Source organism: Lutra lutra, chromosome 9 (genome assembly GCF_902655055.1).
Source record: "Lutra lutra chromosome 9, mLutLut1.2, whole genome shotgun sequence".
NCBI lineage: Eukaryota > Metazoa > Chordata > Mammalia > Carnivora > Mustelidae > Lutra > Lutra lutra.
Window position 1 is genome coordinate 15,242,034 of NC_062286.1, and position 19,109 is coordinate 15,261,142.

The 19,109-nt window shown below is 53.7% G+C and overlaps 1 long non-coding RNA gene across 1 annotated transcript; it reads right to left on the reverse strand.

Moving 5' to 3' along the window:
• Nucleotides 1–1,871: 1,871 nt before the first annotated feature.
• On the reverse strand, nucleotides 1,872–5,447 carry LOC125109160 (uncharacterized). The gene is made up of 3 exons (XR_007130139.1): nucleotides 5,222–5,447; nucleotides 2,756–2,850; nucleotides 1,872–2,050 (listed from the first exon to the last, which is right to left on the reverse strand). It is a non-coding gene; the product is annotated as an uncharacterized LOC125109160 (long non-coding RNA).
• Between the last annotated feature and the right edge of the window lie 13,662 nt (nucleotides 5,448–19,109).

A 19,109-nucleotide genomic window follows, 5' to 3' on the forward strand; every position in this document is an offset into this window, starting at 1 on the left:
GTCTCTCTGAGGTCCCTCTTGTAAGGACACTAATCCCATTCATTTGGGCTTCCACACTCATGACCTAAACCCCCACATCCTAATACCATCACCTCTGGGAGTTAGGATTTCAACACATGAATTTGGGGGTGACACAAACATTCAGAACATAGCACACCCCATCCCACAGTCCCTGCATCTTACTCTGCTTAATTCTACTTGCCACATTGTAGGTGCTCAGTGTGTGTTGGCCTGGGTGGAGGTGGACTCCCTGAGCTTTAACTTCTCCATCTTTAAGCTGAGGGGGTCGGACTAGAATTCTCAGGCCCTACTAGCTCTAATGTCCCATAACTCTACTGTGTTGGAAAATGACTTGTAAATGAGAACAAAATAGTAGCTGTGTGTTTTTTCTTCCTGTGTTTAACGAATTCTTTAGCATAATGTTCATGGATGGGTATGTCCCATCAGCTGGAGGCACTGAGCATCCCCCTCTCCCTCCCCTGCCCCCAAAGCCCTTGGGGGCAGCAAGTCACAACACCTGCCCCACCTTTAGGGAAGGAACAAACCTGGAGAGCCTGGAGCAGGTGAGGAAAAGGACGTCCATCTCCAGGAATGTGTAACTCCTTTCTCTCCAGACTCCTGGGAGTGGTGCCAGGCTATTCCTATCTTAGAACCTCCCTGTCCCATCTGTCATTACCAGGCCTCCTCCATTCACCTTCTGAGGTCTCTCAACACACTCTGCTCCCCCTCTATTCCTTTCGCCTCCCCAGGACAACTTTCATCTTCTCTCCCCTGGTCTCTAACAATGGCCTCATAACTTATGTCCCTCCACCTGTATTGCCCTCCAAAACATCCTCCAAAAAATCTAAGACACAAAACAGACTATATATCCTTTCCCTACTAAAAACCTGCCATTGCCCTCCCCTCCCAGAGTAGGGGAGAGCAGTCCATAAATCTCCACAATTCATACCTTAGTGCCTTATGGTTGATGATGCTTGTTGCACAGATGGGCCATCTGATACCCGTAACAGCCCTCTGACCCAGGGAGAAGCCTTCTGGAAGACAAGAACCTTGGCCCCGTAGGATGGACCCATGAGCTGTCCAAGACACTCAGGAGGCATATGCGGAAGCCAGATTCCTGACCTCCCCCCGTCCTCTTCCTGGTGCTGCTCTCCTCCAAAGGCCACATCTAACTGGTGGTTACCAACCGGGCTCAAGTATGGGGGATCACAGAGATGATGGCACAGAGTAAGAAAAAATAAATAACAATAACAAGAAAGACAGCCTGTGACATGACACAGTAGTGTCCAATGTCAGCCCTGCCTGGTGGTGGCTGCCACAGCACTGTGGCTTCCGTGGGAGCTCCGTGTCCTAAATGTGGCCTTCCCTCCTGGGGAAAGGGCTGACCGGAGGCGGAGGTTTCAGCAGCCACTGAGGAGACTCAGTGTCATAGGCATGGTGTCATGCCTTCCTGACACCCTCCTCAGGGGCTTGAGCAGGGCCATTTACCTACACGGAGGTGACCCAGAAGAAGGCAGTGCAAACTTATTGGAGCACACACTGAACATGGGAAACACAAGAGAGGTTAAAAATTACCTTACCAGGGCGCTTGGGTAGCTCAGTGGGTTAAGCCTCTGCCTTTGATCAGGTCACAATCTCAGGGTCTTGGGATCGAGTCCCGCATCAGGCTCTCTGCTCAGCAGGGAGCTTGCTGCCCCCACCCACCCCCGCCTGCCTCTCTGCCTACTTGTGATCTCTCTCTCTCTCTCTCTGTCAAATAAATAAATAAAAATCTTTTTTTTAAAAATCAGAGAAAGCACATTTCTTAAAAAAAAAAAAATTACATCACCAGTGACAAGAGACTAAATTTTTTTTTAATTCTGTGAGTAAAACTCCCGTTGGTAATCTCGGCGTTCAGCTGGACGGATCTGCTGATTGGCAAGGGCGCCCCCCTGTGTTACTACGGGGTAATGTCAACTCGGTCGAGGCCGCCGCAGTCTCCATCTCCCTGCGATGGTCTCCTGCCTGCAATTTCTCCTTGTCCAGGGCCGCTGGGCCCACTTTGGGCGCCCTGAGAAGAAACGCCAGGCTAGGGTCAGCCCCTGCGGGCGGGAGCAGCAGCAGCCAGACGGAGCGTATGTCCCTGTACACGCCACACACCTTTACACTCTTAGAAATGATCAAGGATCCCAGGACGATGGTGTGGGTTGTATCTCTTGGTTTATACTGTTAGGAACTAAAGTTGAGAATTTTAAAAGTATGCATCACTTCATTTAAAATAGCAGTACTGGGGCGCCTGGGTGGCTCAGTGGGTTAAGCCGCTGCCTTCTGCTCAGGTCATGATCTCAGTGTCCTGGGATCCAGCCCCGCATCGGGCTCTCTGCTCGGCAGGGAGCCTGCTTCCTCCTCTCTCTCTGCCTGGCTCTCTGCCTGCTTGTGATCTCTCTCTGTCAAATAAATAAATAAATAAATAAATAAAATCTTTAAAATAGCAGTACTAGGGGCGCCTGAGTTGCACAGTCATTAAGCATCTGACTCTTGGTTTCCATTCAGGTCACAGGGTTGTGGGATCTTGGCCAGCTTTCGGCTCTGGACTCAGTCAGCTGAGTCTGCTTGTCCCTCTCCCTCCCCCTCAGCTCCTCCCCCACCCCTCTCAAATAAGTAAATAAAATCTTTTTAAAAATAGTAATAGTAAATCCATATTAACACCTTTTAATGAAAAATAACTAGAGTTTTTAAAATGAAAAAAATTAGTAAAAAAGGGCATTTTACACACTTGCAAACCTGTTAGTCTGGATCAGAAAACAAGAGCCAAAGTCATATGTTCACTTCTGCATTCGGCCTCTTGCCATGTCGCACGTCACGCAGCCCCTGGAAAATTCCCGTGTACGCTCATGCAAGGATGAGAGTGAAAAGGGTAAATAACGGCTTAGTATTCTCCTGAAAACAGGTTTGACCTCAGGACCCCCTGAAAGGGTCTTAGGGACCCCCCAGGGGACCCCAGAGAACTATGAGAACGGCTAAGTTAAGAATATAGACACATGAGCCACAGGCCTGGGTACAGGTCTAGAACACAGTATTTTTGGTAATGGCCACCTATGCCATCCTGGTTTCCCTCTCTTCGCTGACCAAAGAAGACACGGCCCTGAGTTAGGCAGGGAGCGTGCTCCCACAGTGCTCTATACACGAGAGAGAGGAGGAAATGTCCCCAAATGGTCCCTGTGTCCTGTGAGATCCTGACCCGCAGGCCCACCGCAGGCAGGAGGGCAAGCCTTCCAGGGAGTCACCAACATCTGGGTGAGCACTCTTCAGAGAATTTCTCACCCACCCTCCTGCCTGGTCCCTCCCTGTAGCCTGTGCCGGCGGCTAACGTCATTAGGTGGCCGAACTATCTGTTCCAGATACTCCTGGACCCCTGAGCAGGAAGAAGCAAGGGACACTCTTTCCTCTAAAACAAGAAAGTTGAGAAAGATTTCTTGCTTGTCCCAAAAAACAACCCTGCCCTTGAGCCAACACTTGCCACCCAAGAGCACTGCTCAGAGGGCTTGGCCCTGGGCACTCTACTTTCTGCCCTTCTCGAGGTCCCTGAGCCTCACCAGGTTTAATGATCACTTCCCACACAGGAGACAGTGGCCTCTAAGGCCTTACCTCTCAGAGAAATCTCTGCTGGTAGGGACTTCAGACATTTCAAAGAACTATTGAAGGGAACATTTTAGGGCAGGGGATTTGAGGCTGGGTTCACCATTGAGGCTGACCCCATGGCAGTATTGACTGAGATTTCCAGGGAGGAGGTATTCATTCGTGATACCTTGGGCCCAGGCAAAGGGGTTTCTGGAGGAGTCTGGCTGGTGGGGTTCTGAGCCAGCCACTTACTTACTACCTATGTGACCTGGAGACGTTCTCTTTGTCCTTCTCAACCTCAGTGTCTTCATGTATAAAACTGAAACTAATGGAATCCCTTTTCCCAGTCGTGGTAGGATTCAGAGATGCTGGCCACGGATTCCACAGACCTGAGGCCCCGGCCATACCATTTCCTGATTGTGTGTGACATGGGTGAGTTCCTTTTAGGAAGACCCTACTTTGAAATGTTTCTAGATTCTGACCACTCCCCACATCTATTCTGTGTTCATCCTTGCTCGCAGCCAGTATCATCTTTTGTCTGAATTAGTGCAGAAGCCTCCTAAGTCAGGGGTGACTCTCCCTCTGTCCCCGCTCTCCGGCCCTGGTCTACTTTCTCTGCCATGACTAGAACTGATTTCTAAGTCAGACTGTGTGATGGCTCTGCTCAAAATCCTCTACTAGCTTCCTTTCTGACTCAGAGCAAAACTCAAGTTCTTTCAGTGGCCTTCTGGACCCTACAAGATCTGCCTTGGGCCCACTCTGAGCTCACTTCCTACCTCTCACCAATGCCTTTCATGCGCCATGGCCCAGCCACAGTGGTCTCCCGTGGTCTCCTGTTTCCTCCCCGTGCCAGGCATCCTCTGACCTCAGGAACTTTGTACTTAACTATTCCCTCTACCTGGAACTTCTCCCCCAAACATCCCATGAATTTGGCTCCTCATTTCTTTCAGGCCTTAACTCAAAAGTCACCTTTCAGAGAGACTTTTTCTGGACATTCCATCTAACATCCCATCTGTCAGTCCCTGGCCTCTTACTCTGCTCACTTTTACTCATCACATCATAGGTGCTCAATATTCGCTGAACTGAGTTGAAATGATCTCCTGGACTGTAACGTCAACCTTAAAATGAGGGAGTTGGGCTAGAATTCTCAGGGTCCTACTAGCTCTAATCTCCCATAACTCTGCTTATGCCCCTATGTTGGAAAAAGACTTGTGAGAAAGAGATAGTATCTGTACATATGTTTGTTTGCCTGCACTTAATGACTTACTTAACACACGAGCAAGGGTCCCCTTACACTGCCCCGATTCAGCTTCCAGAACACCACGGGAGCACGAACCCTGCCCGCCTCAGTGCACTGTATGTTCTTCGGAGGAGCAAAGGAAAGGGAATCCGAACTCCAAAGGAGAGCTGTTTAAAAAAAAAAAAAAAAAAAAAAAAAAGGTGCTAGATCTGGACCCAGGCCTGCTATTCATGTGTCCATGTTCTTCATTCAGCAGTTCTCAAAGTTGTCTGGGGCTCTTTGACGGTCCCCAGGACCCTTTTGGGGAGCCCCAAGGTTAAAACAGGCTTCGTGGCTGCTCCCCTCTTCCCTGGCCCCTGCAGCAGTCCCCCAACTCCTTACCCTCCACTGGAGCAGCCAGAGGGCCAGAGGGATCTTCGTAAAAGGCCACCTCACCTCTTCTCACTTCCCAATAAAGCCTTCCCCTCCAAGGACTTCCTAGGGCTTCGCCTGCCCGGGCACAGACACGTGCTCAGAGCGTGGTGGCCAGAATGGTGTCCCCAGACCTGAGGACACATCCTGACGCAGCCCGCCGGGCTCACACAGAGTGCACGTCTCCTGTTCTAGCTTTAAGTGCTTGGGGTTTTGCATTACAGGTTCCATAAGCCATCTAGCTTTACAAATTTAAGTTTATGTATTTATGTGCTCTCAGGCAAACTCAAGAAAGGCAAGTCACGTGTCTTTTGTGACCTCTGGATTTCCTGGCAGATCATCAAACGCCTGGGGTGGGGGTGGGGGGCTCCCCCCTCTCCTTTGCAAAAAACAATCCCCAGGAGAAGTCCCAGCTCCTCTGTGGGGTGCTGAGGCCCCTCAGTAAGCGTCCCGCCTTAGACCTGGAGCCTCACCCTTCCAACCTTTGTCCCCACTCTTGTGCTTCTCTCCCTGCGGAACCCTCCTGTCCCACCGGGATGGATCTTCCTGGATCTCAGGTCGCATTCCCCTCCGAACATTCCTCTCCTGCCACTGCTCCTACACGGCATCGGTCACTCTGCTGCCCATTCTGTCACCTGACTCCGGGCGGCCACGGGAAGGACGCTGGATTCCCTGCACCCGGTGATGATCCGCGCGGGCTGGCGGACAGGGTCGCCGCGGGGCGGGCGACGGGGGAGGGATGCGCGGCAGTTCCGGCTCCGGCCGCGCGGGGGGGTGGGTGCCCGGCCGGCTGCGCTCCCGCTCCGGCTTCTGGGCGCTTCCCGCCGCCCAGACGCCTCCCTGGGGAGGGCCAGCAGGGTACCTGGAGCAGGCGCGGCCCTGCCTGGATGGCGGCCGGCAGGGGAGGCGTGGGATGATCAGAGGCCCTTGTACCTTGTCGCCGTGGAACCCAGGAGCCTCCGTAGGTTTCCAAACTGTGGAGTTTCGTGTCCCCCCATCTCCAGGCTGGTGGCCTTCCTGTGTCATATCGGGCCGAAAGCCGCCGCCAGTCTGTACTTTGCCAGATGACCCTGCACCATTCTGGGCCTGGGAGGCCTCATCTGGACAGGGCAGAGACGCAACTGTCTACCCAGAGGATTCAATAGAAGGGGAAGGGGGTGAGGGTTGCGATGTCCATCCCGAGGTCTCTGGAGCAAAGGCCGGGAGCCCTACCAGGACCACGCTCCTGCGAGCTAGCGCTGTCTCCGAGGCCCTCAGAGCCCCCGGCGGGCTGGGAGCCAGGCGTGTTGGGGCAAGGCCTGTCTCAGGATGGACACGGATCATGCACTGATTATCTGAGTGCTAACAACGTCAGGCGACCACAGGGCACCTCTGAAGCCCTTCCAGGGCCTTCCTTGGGACGACGTTCAGTACTGTATCTCCTGGGACATCTCTGCCCTCAAACCAAACTGCCTTGCTGGTATAGGTAGGAGGTGGGCAACAATGGCCCCCCAGCCCCTCCTGCCTGTGTGCAAGTGAGCTCCCCACCCATGGTACATCTGAAAACTGCTTTCTTGTGTGTGTGCAAGAGGTGTGTGAGGGAGATCTTGTGCACGCTCAGTTAACATTGCCTGAAACCAGATTGCAGGGGCTCAAATACAAGGCTCCCGGTCTCCGATCTCACGATTCCAGCAGGCTGCAGAGACCACGCACCACAGCCGGAACCTGGAGAAACTTGGGCCTTGAGCTAACTGTCTGAGCTCAGCCTGAGCAGACTCCCAGGGATGTTGGGGGAGCTCGGGCACCCCTCCGTGCCATCTGCTCCCGTCCTAACCTCGCATGCCACCTCCGCACAGCCTAGACTCTGACCTCCCGGCAGCCCGGTCCACTCTTGCTCTCTGCTTCCTGGTGTTCTCCCTGCCCCGGCCCCAACTCCAGGTGTGTCAGAGGAAGGCCCACTGTGTCTCCATCAGGCAATAATCCTGAGGGGCTCCAACCATGCTTCCGAAACTAGCCACTCCTCATTTCTCTCAGGGGATCCCGGGAGGCCCACACCTCTGACCCGCCAGCATTCTCTGGAACGGGAGCATTGGCCAGGATTAGCTGCCCGGTGGAAGCCTACGGCCGTGGCTTCCTGCAAGGCAAGGCTATGCCTCTGCCCGTCCTAGCAGCCCCACACGGAGTGCCTGGCCGGGCACTGGGCATAGAGGGGCACTTAGAAAACGCTTGTCAGGTGTAACCCAAGGCGGCCAGGTCAAGCTTGTGTGGGGGCAGGACCAGAGAAGCAGTCTCCGCCCTGAAGTTACTGTGAATGACAATACACACCAGTTGCCGGAAGGCAGAGTATGTAAAACACCAAGAATCTAAATAACTAAACAAAAGAGGGTCACTGACAGGTCACCAGCTACAATCACACCTTTCCTAAGTGGAGCTGTTGGATTCCATGATTCATACTCCGGAATCCCTGCTTTTATGAACATTTCTAACAAACGCAGGCGTCTGGTTAGTAAATTCACAACAGATTAGGAGGAACAAATCAGAGCATCGTGAAGCTGCTTTGGGTTGACGCACCGAGAGCGGGCAGCCTTCATGAGCCATAAGACCCATGTTTGGGACCGCGCTATCCTAAGGATGTCAGCCCAGCTGCCTGGGGCCATCCGGCGGGCGCAGGGCACGGAGCCACACCTAGGCAAGGCAGTGCCCTCTAACCTGGTGTCACTTTGCAGCTCAGTGGAAATGATGGAAATGGAAATGATGTTCCTAATGATTAACCCTGAATCACTAAGAAAAATTAAATGATGTTCAAGTGGTTGGCTGAGAGGTAAAGGAAGCACCTTGCTCGTTTTACGTCCATTTCCCCACAAAACAGTTAAAATAGTTTGAAGGAAACTTAAAAGACTACGTCCTCTGCTAGCGAGAAAATGAAGTGGCAACTTCCATCTCTGGTGTATGAGCACTTTGTGCCCCTCCTTTCATTCGGAGGGTGCACGGTTTCTCAGCACTTGGGAGACAAGGGTGGGTGACTCACTGGAGGGTCCCATGGCCGAGGCAGAAGGGCAAGTCTCAGCATCAAGTGTTCTGGGCACTTCCAGCAGCTCCACTTCCCCTTGGCTGCCCCTCTTGGGGATGACTCAGCCCCCGAGGGCTCTAGATGGACATTACTGTCCCGATGTTGCAAACTGTTCTCTTAGCATTTCTTTCCACTCTGGCTGTCACTGCCCATCCCCCAGCACCTGGGAGACCCTGGGCGTGACTTTCACCCCTGCTGCATCTCCCACATTAGCACAGCTCAGCATTAGGCAACCCATTGTGGGTATCACTTTGGTTCTAGCCCTAGATCTCCTCAGACTGCTTCTTCAGGAATGTGCTGGACACTCAGGCCAGAGGCACGTCTAACCCAGAGTTAACCATTTACCAAGAGATGGAATGGCAGAGAGGGCTCTAAGGTCAAACTTCCCGAGTTCAAATTCCAGCTCTGCTACCTACTAACTGTGTCATCTTGGGAGAGTTACTTAATCTCTCTGTGCCTTGGTTTCCCCATCTGTAAAATACACGTAATAGTAATACTTCACTCACTGGATTGTTGTAACTGTCAAATACGTTGATATGCGCCAAGTGCTTAAAACCGTGCAAGCGTTTCACACATGAGCTGTTATTGATAATCCAAGATGATTTACATACATCATCTCCATAACCTGTCTCAAATCCTTTTTTAGAACAAGACTAGTTATAAAGAATCTCGAGTTGTCATACCTATCCCATAAGATAGGTATCAGCTTTCCCATTTTGCAACTGAGGCTCCTGAAGCACAAAGTCAAGTGACCGACTTGAGGACAGAGTGCCAGGAGGTGGCAGAATCGGGATTTGTACCTGGGGGCTATGGTCTGAATGTTTGCATTCCCCCCCCCCAACATAGGGTCTTAGGAGGTGGGGCCTTGGGGGTACTTTCTTAGGTCAGGAGGGCAGAGCCCACCTGATTGGAGTTACCCTTGTGCAAGAGACCCCGAAGAGCTAGCCTATCTCTGCTGCCCCGTGAGAGTCCAGTCAGAGGCACTGGCCATGAACCAGAAGGTGGGCTCTTACCAGACACCAAATCTACTTGCATCATGACTTTGAACTTCCAGCCTCCAGAACTGTGAGAAATACGTTCATTGTTTCTAACCAGCAGTCTCCTGTATTTTGTTATATCATCCTGAACAGACTAAGACATTGATTGGGTCTACCTGATATTTGAGTCATGATCTTTCTGGAACATCGTAACTGCCTGTCTCAGGCAAAATGCCCAAGATAATAACTTCCTTGGGAAAGTGAGTCACAGGGTAGTCTTCCCGCTTCTGAAAATCAGAATGTGCCTGCTCTCGAATCCTGCTTTGAGAGATTGAATCACCCAGATATTACCATGTTCCAGAACCTAAGAAGGAAAGCTTGGGAGGAAGGAGTGCACTTACATTTTCCATAGTGGGGAAGCCTGAGAGGCAAAGGTTGTCCATTATCATCATTTGTGAGTGCTGTGGTGACCTCTTGCTCTGCCAATCACCTCAAATCTTAGTGGCTTAAAAGAACTACAGTTGACCCTTGAACAACACGGGTTTGAACTGCACAGGTTCACATATATGCAGATTTTTAAAATAAATGTAGTACAGTACCGTCCGTGTATCTTCTCTTCCTTATGAAGTTCTTAATAAATAACATTTCCTTTCCTCCAGCTTCCTTTATTATAAGAATGCAGTGTATAATACACACAACATATACAATATATGTTAATCAACTGTTTATGTTATCAGTAAGACTTCTGGTCAACCACAGGCTTTTAGTAGGTAAGCTTTGGGGGAGTCACAACCTATACATCGATTTTCAACTGCATGGGGTGGGGGTCAGTGCCCCTAACCCCTGTGTTGTTCAAAGTCAACTGTACAATCATTTTATTATCTTTTTCCCAGTTCTGGGGATAGGCTGGGCTCAGCCTGGTGGTTCTCACTCAGGGCCCTTCTGGAAATTGCAGTCACATGCTGGTTGGATCAGTCATCTCGACAGTCTCCTCACTCACATGGCTGGTCTGGCTGATGCTGGTGGCCAGCCAGGACCTAGCGGGAGCTGCTGGTCAGATCTCTCACATGTGGCCTCTCCAGGTGACCTGGGCCTCCTCCTGGCATGACTGCTGGAATCCGAGAGCAAGAGCTCCAAGAAAAAAGGGAGGACGTGTATGGCATTTCTCTGACCTAGCTTTGGAAGTCACAGAGTGATTTCTGCGGTGACTTCCGCTTGTCAAGGCAGTCACAAAATCCCATCCAAGTTCAATGAAAGGGGACACAGACCGCTACCTGTGGGGAGGAATGTCAAGAAGAGCGTGCAAGATGGGCGATGCCACAGGGGCCATCTTTATAAAATATAAAAGCCTCATGGCAGGCTTTTCTGGAAGAATTTTCTATTTGAAGGAAAAAGGTAACATGAATTACGGCTCTGACAAGGACGCCTCCCTGTAGTCACGTCTGACGGTAGCTCCTTCGGGGAACCGGCCGCAAGAGACAGGATTGGCAGCAAGATTTACGGCGCTGACAAAGCTGTCATTGAAATAAATAGGATTAGAGCTACAGTGACTTCATCATCCGGACTGTTCTAATAACATGTAATTTGCAGCCATGCTGTGACCAGCAAAGCTGCCAGGGCGTGTGAGTGGGAATGCCTGGCCACCTCTGGGCTGGGCTCATTCGCTGCGAATTGGGCCCTTGACTTTGTAAACCAGGAGACAGATCTTAAATCCTCCCCTTACCAGCTTTTTTTATGCCGACAAAAGCTCTGCTTTCCCCAGCCCCCCTCTCTGAGGTCCCAATCCTAAGCCAGGGAGCTCTGGAAATCAAGTCAAACCAGTTGAGAGCTTTCCTGCTGGAGAGCACAGTTGTGCTGGGGCCTGGCTCTCAGGGGACCGATGTCCAGCCTCCAGACTGGCTTGGTAACCAGCCACGATCCAGTCCGGCAGCCCTGTTACACGGTGGCCGCTGAGAGGCAGAGCACAAGTTACAGGTTTGGGAAAAGACCGCCGACCCCAGCAGGCACCATCCGTTTCCCCACGGCCCCCTGATCCAGCCAGCTGCTGGCTTCCTTCTGGGTTCTCTCACTTCAACTCCCAAACCCTGTTGCATAAAGCACAGCCTCTACCTGACCCTAGCATCCAAGGCCTCCTGGGCACCTCCTCTCTCCCAGACTTGGTGTTGCTCTGGGCCCTGCCCCCCTCTGGTCTGAGCAATGAGAGGCAGGGGTGGCCTTCCACAAAGACCACAGAGCAGAGAGTGCCTTCATCCCATCCTCGAAGCTCAGGCTCCTGTGGGACCGTCCTGCTTACCGGAACCGTGAAGTGAGGCTGCAGGTGAGCAGAGGGACTGAGGAGGGGGCAGGGCTCAGGCCCCTGGAGGAGATGGGCTGCTGCCCTTGACTTTGATCTCACTGCCTCTTTTAACCCACCATGGGCTCTTCTGATCCCAAAGGAGGTTCCCCTGTCTAGTGAATTACCCTTGATCTCAGCTCCCCACCTGCGAACTCTCAGTAGAGAGCAGCAGGGAAATCCAGAAGTTTCCTAAAGTGCTGAGTGGCTTGACTTCACCTGGAATACCCAGATCCAGAGGAAGGTTAGTAATGACTATGGCCATTTATTGAGCATTTATTATATGACAAGCACAATGCCCAATGCCTTCTTCTCTCCTCATTATCTAATCCTCACAATAACCCATTTTACAGGTGGGAAATCTGAGGCTCGGAGAAGCAAAATACACTTCTCACTGGGTCATGCTGATAAGTATGGGAGCTGCTCTATGAGTGCAGGTCTGTCTGCAATTCTCCATGAAGTGTATCTGACATAACCTGGGCCTTAGGAGGCAGCTCCTGAGCCCATAAAATGACCTGACTTGGGAGCTTCCCATCCCATCTTCAGTCCCCTTTGCACGGGGCAGAACCAGGGGGCTGGAGTAAGAGGGGACAGGCAGAGTGGCAGGCAGGCTGGCGGGCTTTGGCAGGTGAGAGGAGGGGCTCCCTACCATGGGAAGTTGGGGAGAGAATTCTGCCTCAGACACTAAAGGTGCAAAGATGAGGGGACCCCTGAAGATGAATCTCGAAGGCCAGAGGTACTGCTGTCATTTTTGGACAACTGAGCTAGACCCAAGGGGAAAAGCCCTGCCCCGTGACTGCCCCTGAGAAAGCTCCTCGCTCTTGCCTTTGCCTGCCAGGAAGCACTCCCTTCAGTGGGAAGTGCATGGACTTTAGGGTCAAGTCTGTGATTGGTCCTCCCTAGATGTGTGACCTTGGGAAACTCACTTAACCTCTCTGAGCCTCAGTTTCCACCTCTGCGAATGAGGACAATATCACTCATCTGACTGTTGTTGGGAGGATTGGCGATCCCGAGCGTGAAGCCCTCAGAACCCAGCAGATGGGAGGCATGACCACGTCAGCATGATTGTCCCGACCCCCTCAGAGGGCAGCATGCTGCAGCAGGGTTGATCAAAGCCAGTTCAGAGTGTGGAGGGGCTCCTCCATGAAGACCCAGAGTGGTCAGCAAATTTTCTAGTGCAGGCGTGGATGGGGCTCCCTGATAAGTCCCAGGGGCTGGCTGGTGCACAGGACAGACATCCCGCAGCCAGCAGGGAGCAGTCGCTATCTCAGGGGGTGCCCTGATGCCATTCATTCAGCCTGGAGCAGGAGAGGGGCCTGCAGAACCAAGAAGGAAGGGCCAGCAGAGGGGCAGGGAGTTGGGCAGCAGGGTCCACGCCTGCACGAGGCTGGCAGGTGGGACTTAGCCCAGCGGGTTCCGAGGACTGCTCAGGAGCCACTGGCCGGGGGCTCAAGGGGACAAGAGCAAGAGCTTCCAGAACATGGCTTGACTCTGGGGGCGCTGAGCAGCCAGCAGGGACAGGCCAGGGGACGCGGGTGAACTAAGGGCTCAGGAGTCTGAGGGGAAAAACTACCAACCAGGAACAGCCCCTGGCGTGCCTGGCCTTTTTGTCTCTATCTTCTCAAATTATCCTCACGACCACCATTTGGTTTTTACAGATGAAAATAAAAGTACAAGTAAATGGCTTTGCGTCAGGTCCCAGTTGGGAAGAACCCGAGCCAGAATGTGAACCCAGGTCTGTCGATCACTTGCTTTTGAACTAGACGGAGAAGAAGGAAAAGCAAGTGGGCCCCGTAGGGTGAGATCTTGTTTGTTGGGAACCCAACCCCAGAGAGCTTTGTGGGAGAGCTGGTGGGGCGCCCTGCCTTCGCCAGGGAGCCTGAAAGGGCCTGGGAGGGCTGGACAGGAAAGGCAGGTTTCCTGCGGCCTTGGCCTCGGGCTCTGGGGCAGCCGGGCCAGACCAAGAAGATCCGGTAGAACAGGCCTATTGGCGGCCACCACTGCCCACCAGGCCAGCCGCTCACAACCCCCAGACGCAAGCACCCCCTTACCCCAGCCCCAGTCCCCCGTGATAGCCTCTGGAGTGGCAAAACTTAGGAAACTACCTTTACCAATGGTATGGAGGAAAGGGAGCTTAGGGTTGGCGCAGCGAGGGTCCCCTGGGCACCCTCACCCCTCTTCCCCGTGGGCCAGGTGCCGTCCTTGTGAGGGGCGGCAGAAGGACATGATGGTCAACCCTGCGGCCACAGCCACGTCCTCTCATGGGGAGGGGGGGAGCTCCCGTGAGCCCCTTCAGCCCAGGAAAGGCAGTCCTGGGAACCCACACAGGACAGACGGCGTGGAGAAGCAGCTGCCGCGGGGCCCTTGGAAGCCTGGTTCGCACAGCAGCGTCCATCAGAGGTCGCCCTGCTACTGGGCCCTGGATGGATTCCACCCCCATGGCCAACTTCCCCTACATGCGGCCCAGGGGGGCTGAAGGCCATGTTCCCACGCCGCTCCTGCTGGAGTCCGGCCAGGCCCCAGGCAGCGCCTCTCACTGCCGTGCCAGCTCACAGCCCGAGCACCTCAGGGCTTGGTCTGAGGGGAATCAGGCAGTTTCAATTACCTGCCAAGAGGTCCCACACAATCAATGCCTCTTTATTTCCTGAACAGCCCCACGCTCCAGCAACGGCTCTGGTCAACCCGCAGTCTCTTCCCGTGCAGGCAACCCCCTGTGGGGTCCTGGTGAAAATGGAGACGTCCCTGGTACCTGCACCAATGGCGAGCTGGTGTCTTGAGTCCTCGCCCATGCCCCTGCTGGGAGGGGCCCGCAGAAGGGGACTTGAACTACCTGGGGACCTGAATCCGTTTATTCCCTCAACAGATACAAGGATGCTTGAATGTCCACCACCTTCCAGGCGCTGGGATCAGCTTGGCATACAGCACGATTAAGGCAAAGCAAGTGGCAGCCCATGGACCTGACCTGAGCAAGTGGGTTCTCTGGCCCCATGTCCGCGATGTCAGTGAGAGGGTCTTTAGGGGACCACCCAGCCAGCAGCGGTTGGTTACTGTGTGCAGGCCTTGGCGAGGCTGCGCCTTAATGCTGGGGCAGATTAGAAGAAGAGATCCTAAGTGGCCCAAGCCAGGTGGGGGTTGTGGACTCCCTCACAGGCTGCCGTGGTCAGGCAGGGAGGCCCCAGCAGCCACGGATAAACCTGAAGTTGCAGATGGGACCCTCTGGGTCCCTTCAGTGCTCGCTTGGCTAGAAGACACTGACAGTCAATGAGCAAATCTCCAGGTCACGGTGGTCCTGCCAAGGACCCCTCACCGGCCACGGCCAGGTCAGGGAAGGACCTGCCCTCTGGCCTTTCATCTGCCATGGCCACAGAGGAAAGCACCTGAGAGCTTGAGCTCCCTGGAAGTATGTAGATGAAGCTTTCCAGTAGGAAACCAGAGTAAGGCCTCAGCCGGTGAGCAAGACTTCCCTACTAGATTGGGACCAGGCAGGGCTAATTCAAAGAAACGCTTCTTATGGCTTCCATGACAAACTGGCTAGTGTTCTGGAGACCGGGCATTCCGGCATCCTGGCTGCCTTTCACACCCGACCTTGCCTGCCACAGCCCTCATCCCTCCATGGAAGACGACTGGTGAGCTGAGCCCCTTCACACCCACATGGAGAGACCAGGGTGAGACCTGGGGGTACAGGGTTCTCAGGTATGGGAAGGATAGACACCCCCAAAGAGCAGGGGCAGAGGCTGTTGGGGGGCATGTGGCAGGATAGCCCACCCCAGAGGGATGCATTCAGGGGAGGTCTCCAGAAGCCAGCACAGGGCCTCTGGGGGGCCTGGAAACAAGCCCTGCCCTCTGGGTGCCAGGACCTGTCTGACCCTGGGCAAATCATGAGCTTGTCAGAGCCTGAAAATGAAGTGAGTCAAGGAGATAAGACAGTGCATCAGCCAGGAATCTTACGGGCCTCCCGAATCCCTTCACCTCCCGGGAGCATTCTATCGCCCCCGTTCCTCCTGCATCGCACAGGTAGAGAGCACGCTGATGGTGGTGGGGGCCTCCTCCAGCGCGTGGTGTGAGACCATCACACGCGACCCTGCTGGGGAGTGTGAGGCAGTGGACCAGGAGCACCTGGGACACCAAGGCAGCCTGGGACGTCGTGCCAGGGCTGCCACTCGTCTGCCGTGCGACCCGGGCAACTTCCTTCAGCTCATCTATAAAATGGGCCAATAATGGTATCCTCCAATGCTCTGGGACCAATCAGTTGAGCCAAAGGAAGTGGGCCTGTTGGGTAAATAGCAGGCGCTGTGCCTGTTTGCATTCACACACACACACACACACACACACACACACACACACACACACACGGAACTCCTGCTCTTGTCGTTGGTGTTGGTGTTGTTTGGGCCCAGCAGTCAATTGTTCTATGACACGCACAGTCACAATGAGGACAAACTTCCCATAGTCACTATGTCCCCCCAAATTCCTATGTGGAGGCGCTGGCCCCCACTACCTCAGACAGTGACTGCATGTGGAGAGCGGGCCTTCAAGGAGGTGATCAAGGCTAAGCTGGGTCCTAATCCAATCTGGCTGATGGTCTTATAAGAAGAGAGAGACACCAGGAAAGGCCACGTGAGGACACAGGGAGAAGGTGAGCATCTGCAAGCCCAGGAGAGAGGCCTCAGGAGAAAACAACCCGCCAAGACCTTGATCTTGGACTTCCAGCCTACCTGTGAGGCTGGAAGCTGTGAGGAAATAAATTTCTGTTGTTTAAGCCCCCAACCTGTGGTGCCTCGCTCCGGAGGCCGCAGGACACGAATACAGTAACAGAAGGGATCACCCAAGGGGCCTCCTTGCTTGTCCCAAAAGCTCCTCTAAGGCCTTCTCACAGGCAGTATTTCCCTGGATCTGGGCGCTGCTGGGCAGGACAGGCTCCTCTCTCAGCTGTCACCCTTTCTCACCAGCCACGGCCAGGCCACCAGCCCTCTCAAGCATCCCTGGCAGTCAGGGCCTGTCTCCGGCTAGCAGCCTCGCAGCTAAGGTGAGGTCTGTTTCCACCCAGTAGGGCACGGTTAGCCCCTCCACGGGCGTCTGGGGCTAGGTGTGGGCACCTCTCACCTGTGCCACTTCTGGGCCCTCAACCCACTTACTCTCTCACCTGGCTCCCAGCCAGCTTGAGAACCCCTCCAGGAGAGCCCAGCAAGTATTTCCTGAGGCTGAGTGCTCAGAGCTCCTCCGGAACGCCAGCTGGGGTTTCCGGTTCTCCCCTAGCTGACCAGGGTATTCAGGACAATCCTGGAGCCAAAGGAGAGGCAGGAACAGATAGAGGAGCAGGAGACTGGGCATGACGGCCCATCTCCCCTCAGGCCTGGTCCCCCGGGGGCACGTCTTCTTCAGCAACACTGTCGCCTTGAACCAGAACTGGGAGCCCTACTGGACATGACAGGTGCTTCTTGCTGTGATCCCTGACTGGATGACCTCTTGGCCCTGCAGGCTGCGAGGTGGCCATTCTCTCTGAGGGCCCTCAGCCTGAGGTCAGGAGCCTCACCACACCAGGTGAGCAGCCGGGGCCTGTGGACCTGAGGATGCTCTGGCCCCCAAAGCATTATGACCAGGAGGCCACAAGAGAAGACAGTCAAGCTGAAGCCGAGCACAGTGTCCGGAGCTGAACTGACACCTGGCCCTTTTGTACTGGCCTCAAGGCGGGGAAAGACTCTTTCTCTCCTCAGCCCTTAAGAACTGTCTCTGCCCCCCCCTCTCAGGGGGAGCTTCCTCTGAACCTGGAGACCTTCCTGCTCTGCCTGAGCTGGTCTCGTTTATCCCGGCTGCACTGCAGGGACAAGATAAGGGAGGGCGACAGGCAAGGGTTTCCCCGCCTTGGATGGATGGTCGCTTTGATGTGTCCACTCATTCACTTGTTCAATAAGAATTTATGAAGCATCTTTCTGTGGCGGCTACTGTGCTCAGCCCTGGCCCCGGTGGGTGAGAAAGCTGTGGAAAGGGCCCGTTGTTTGTGCAGGAGTAGATGACTAACCCCAGGGATGAAGGAGCCCTTTCTCCAGAGGCAAGTGGGTGCCTGACAGTGAAGGGGAGAGACACACACACGCACCCCAATAAATCTCCTCTGAGAAGCTCTTTGTGGCTGGGCTGGCTCCTGGGACAGCCTGTTTGTCAGGGGCCGGGACCCAGCCCCACACTGTGCTATCTTTGTGTGCCTGGGTCCACCATGGGAGTGATCATTGTACGTTGCGCTGGAGCGGGGGTGAGGAGGACCGGGCGAGCAGGAGTGAGCGTTCCACTCAGTGATCTCATCCTTCTATCCCGCCCCCAGGTAGCTCCCCCAGCCACTGAAAGGGCTGATGTTGTTTTGACCTCGGAACATAGTGGGGGCTGGCAGGGATGGGACAGGATTCTCTGCTGGTGCAGCCAAGGTCCGCAGGAATATTTGAGACACTTCTCAAATGAGACCATCCTCTAGATTAGGCCCGAACTCTGGGCTGTCCAAAGGCCCATGTGGGGGAATGTGGCTGGAGAGAAACAGGTCGCACTTATCTGACAGAATTCTCAAGTGGGCACCCAACCTGGCGTTCTCCCTACACATCGCTGGCATTTCCACTCTACCGCCTCTGTCCCCAAAGGCCACGTATTCCTCACTTTGTCCTATATGACACTGGGAAAATAGAAATGCTTCATTCTCCCACCATTACAACTCTAAGCTTACTTGGATCTGTAGCCATCAACTCAACCCAATTCATATCTAAAGCCAGCTGAGTCTTGAGCTCTGGATCCCATCTTTCTTGCTCTGCCAAGATGTTTGCTCATGAAATTCTCTTATTATCTTCCCTTCTCCATCATAATTTTCGCTCTCCACAGGATCTTTCCCACCAACATACATAAATGCTCTAGGGGCTCCCGTCTCTTTAAAAGCAAAAATTCGGGGCGCCTGGGTGGCTCAGTGGGTTAAAGCCTCTGCCTTCGGCTCAGGTCATGATCCCAGGGTCCTGAGATGGAGCCCCACATCGGACTCTGTGCTCTGTAAGAAGCCTGCTTCTCCCTCTCTCTCTGACTGCCTCTCTGCCTACTTGTGATCTCTGTCTGTCAAATAAATAAATAAAATCTTTTAAAAAAATAATAAAATAAAAGCAAAAATCCAAACAAAAACAAAAGAAATTTTTAAATTTCTGGATGCCCCATCTCCTCCAGCAGTGTCTACCCTGATGGTTTGTTCTCCATCACAGTGAAATTCCTGTAGGAAGATCTCCCTCCCCGGTACTCTCACTTCTTCACCTCCATTCTCTCCATGGACCCACCCCCACTGACTTCCATCACCAGCAGGCTGCTAACACTCCAGTGTCAAGGTCTCCAGCAACCTTCACATTGCTGAAGCCTGTGTCGCTTCTCTGCTGGCATGTGGGATCCCTCAGCAGTGTCAGAACGGTCGGCTGGGTCTCCTCCTTGAAATTTCTCTTCTCTTCGTTTCAGGGAAAACCACCTCCCTACTTTTCTTCTCTCACT